We start from the raw sequence: 4,240 nt of genomic DNA on the forward strand, positions 1-4,240 counted from the left end.
GTGTGTGTGTGTGTGAGTGTATGGAGGGTTGTGTGTTTGTGTGTCTAGAGGGTTGTATATTTGTGTTTGTGTGTGTATGTATAGAGGGTTGTGTGTTTGTGTGTGTGTGTGTGTGTGTATACATATGGAGAAGGCAACAAATGACATCATCATTTTCTTGAGACAGGATCTCCCACTGAGCCTGGAGTCAGGTTAGAGGCCCACAAGTTCCAGAGATCCTCTTCTCTTCTTTTACAAGGATGGGGTTATATGAATGTGTATGGCCATCTTGTTGCAGGATTTTCCCTGTCCAATTACATTAGTGCAGAGGAGGTCTGTGATTGGACAGTGAAAAGGGAGGCAGAGCTAAGAGTTGCAGAGACAGGGTAGGTGGAGACATAAACCCCCATGGAGTTTACCAGCCACAAGTAGTTGTGGTATGGTAAGGTTAGATTTATTGGGATAAAGCTTTTGTCATTATCAATCGACTCTGAAATTATTGTATTGGCTTCTTGTAAATTTTGATATTATTGATAAATAAATTTGATTGGCTAATTAAGCTCTAAGAGTCTGGATTCTACCAGGTTACTGGGTATTGTGATATGCAACCGCAAGGTTGGTGGTCATTTAGTTTCTGGAATGTGGTATCGCCAACTACATGGGTTTACGGCTGAGGAAGTAGCAGTGGCTCCCAGGACAAGCCAGCCAGAAGCAGCCCGGGGCTAGCTCGAGAGAGTTGCTGGTGGTGGCAGGAGCATGGGAGTGTGGTCCGGCCTTGTGGAGAGTTGGCAGGTTGGTTTTTAAAAAATGTTTCCTGCAGCACCATCTCTGGATTTTTCACCTGGGTTCTGGAAATTTAAAGTGAAGTTTCAAACTGTATGTGGTTTTATAAGTTCCTGCAACCCTGGCATTGTGGGGGCTGATGACCAGAGGGATGTAGGGGCCTGCCTGCTAGCCTAGCCCCAAACCTGGAGGTCCAAATTCAGGAAGGGACCCTGCCTTGCAGTGTAGCTATCAGCAGCCATGGGTTACTTGGGTTCCTGAAGGAAAGATGGGGCTACATGGGGGGATGGAGAGAGAAGAATAAAATGAAACCAAGACAAGTTTCTGATCAAGGTCCAATGTTTACTTAGGAGTCTGAGTATATAAAACAAGAGGGGACTCATACCCCTAGATGCTAGGATCTCATCACCTCATCAGATGCTGATGTTTTGTCAGGAACTTGTCAAGTCAACTGGCTCGGCAGCTCAGCAGGTGGTGGCTCCTTGTAGGAAGCTGCAGATGTGGCAGGACAATAGACTTCATCTAGGTTAGAAGGCTCCACCCTAGGTGGGCTAGCCAGCTGTGGCAGAGCAAGGTTTGAATCAGCCTGCTCCAGGCTGGGGGAAGGGCACATCACAGGAATCAGGCAGAAAGTGAAAAAGGAGGGTGGCAGACCTGCCTCTGCCTCTGCTTCTGCATTCACAAGACTACAGGTCACCATCCACACATACTGTACACGCGCGCGCACACACACACATTCATGGATAGACAGAGACAAGAGATACCACTACTAAAGACACAGAGAATCTAGTTAATAAATTATAACAGAACCTTAATCTAAGCCATTCAGATCCTAGAAACATTTCGAATCCTAAATGGAAATGGCAAGAGAAGAACATCCCCATGACACGTGAAGGCAACAGAACCCCATTAAAAAATGTAAGAGAAGCATTCCAACTCATTTAATAAGGCTAGAATGTCAGAGTAACATAGGATCTTCCATTAGGAACTCTTGAAGCCAGCATGGAAACATGTATCTCAAGCTAGGGAAGTAAATAATTGCTGTACTGGCTAGTTTTGTGTGTCAACTTGACACAAGCTGGAGTTATCACAGAGAAGGGAGTTTCAGTTGGGGAAGTGCCTCCATGAGACCCAGCTGTGGGGGACTTTCTCAATTAGTGATCAAGGGGGAAGGGCCCCTTGTGGGTGGTGCCATCCCTGGGCTGGAAGTCTTGGGTTCTTTAAGAGAGCAGGCTGAGCAAGCCAGGGGAAGCAAGCCAGTAAGGAACATCCATCCATGGCCTCTGCATCAGCTCCTGCTTCCTGACCTGCTTGAGTTCCAGTCCTGACTTCCTCTGGTGATCAACAGCAATGTGGAAGTATAAGCTGAACAAACCCTTTCCTCCCCAACTTGCTTCTTGGTCATGATGTTTGTGCAGGAATAGAAACCCTGACTAAGACAACTGCCAACTGATATCCAGCAAAGTTATCAAAAAATTGATGAAGAAAGGGCTTTCATAATGAGCACAGATGAAGGCAGATCAGGATCAGCAAACTAGAAATGCAGAAGCTCCTGAAAGGAATGCCGATTGGAGGGAAGGGAGAAAGTCTCACTGAATGAGAGCATGGGGAAGCAGAAAATTCAAGAGAATGGTAGATAAAGAAAAATAAGCTTAGGGGAAAAAATATACCATGTTGAACACACTAAATTCAGGATTTTAATGGAGTCAGAGTAATCAGCAATCAACCCAGCAAACTGGAAATCAACCAACAAAACTACACTAATTTGTTCAGGTTTTGTCTTTTACTGTCTACTGTAATGCTAAGTGCAAGCCGCCAAGATCTGGAGTCTGTAGTAGTCCCTCTGGCTATGTCCTCAAGTTACTTCTGGTTGGTAACTAAAGATGCTGACAGCCGCCTTCCGGTCTCTCTGGGCTGGCGTTCTGAGCGGACCTTGGGTGCAAGCTCTGCAGCCAGTCCCACACCCAGAGGAAGCTCCACTCTTAGGCGCTCTGACATTCCAGGATCAGAGGTGAGGTGGACCCAACATCTGTCCCAACACCAGGAGTAACTGGGATCAGCTGGACCAGGCACATAGGAACTCCACCGGCAGAGTGGCTCGGATTCCTTCCAGTCTCTCTGAGTTGGTGTCCTGAACAGACCTTGGGCCCAGGCTCCACAGCCAGTCCCACAACACCCAGAGGAAGCTGCTGCACTCCCAGGTGCTCTAACAATCCCAGGGTCACAGGATCTCAGAATCACAGGATGCCAGAGACAGCTTGACTCTGAGGAGTTCTGACACAACCAGAATCACAGGAAGAACTTACTCCAGTCAGATTTAGCAAGGGCAGGTGGCACTAGAGATAACCAGATGGCAAGGGGGTGGGGTGGGGAGGAAGCTTAAGAAAATAAACAACACAAACCAAGGTTACTTGGCATCATCAGAACCCAATTCTCCCACCATAACAAGTCCTGGACACACCATTGAAAGACCCCCAGAACTGGGGAGATCTTTATTCATGTCTCGGAATGATGCGACCACCCAATGACTCACGAGAGACCGAATTTGCTGTAATCACATGAGGTTTATTCCAGATCTGGGGTCGAACTCATAGACTGGCAGGCCAGAGGGGTTCGACCACGAGCAAGAGGAGTAAGAGGTATTTAAAGAAAAAAAACACAAACTAGGGGGGTGAAGGGGTTACCAGGGAAACATAACAACGGAACAATGGAAAATTCCAAAGGAACCCACTACCTAGCTGAGTCTGGTCACAAGGAAGTCAACCTGCACACTCATTGTCTAGAGGAACGTGGTTTGGTCAACACTATCTTCTTAATGGCTGACCACTCCTAGGATTAATTAGATAACTTATATCCTGTTGTTTAGTCAATGCTATCTTTTTAATGGCTGACCGCTCTTAGGACTAATTAGATAACTTATATCCTGTTTCTGGAACTGACCAGTCCACCTTCCTGGCTCGTGACAGAGACTTCTTATGCCTTCTTTAAGTAAAGGTTATACATTATACATACATTTCTATTAAATGCCCTCATTCTAAGATTCTCCAGCCTTTCACCATCACACCGGAAATGCAATATTCAGATCTAAAATCACTTATCATGACGATGATACAGGACCTTAAGAAAGACATAAATAGCACCCTCAAAGAAATACAGGAGAACACAGGTAAACAGCTAGAAGCTCTTAAAGAGGAAACACAAAAATCCATTAAAGAACTACAGGAAAACACAAACAGGTGAAGGAAATGAGCAAAACCATCCAGAATCTAAAAATGGAAATAGAAACAATAAGGAAATCAGAAAGAGAGACAACCCTGAAGATACAAAATCTAGGAAAGAGATCAGGAGTCATAGATGCAAGTATCACCAACAGAATAGAAGAGATAGAAGAGGGAATCTCAAGGGTAGAAATAGAAAACATTGACACAACAGTCAAAGAAAATGCAAAAAGCAAAATGCTCCTAACCCAAAACATCCA

This window comes from Mastomys coucha, unplaced genomic scaffold (assembly GCF_008632895.1).
Source record: "Mastomys coucha isolate ucsf_1 unplaced genomic scaffold, UCSF_Mcou_1 pScaffold2, whole genome shotgun sequence".
In the NCBI taxonomy this organism is placed as follows: Eukaryota; Metazoa; Chordata; class Mammalia; order Rodentia; family Muridae; genus Mastomys; species Mastomys coucha.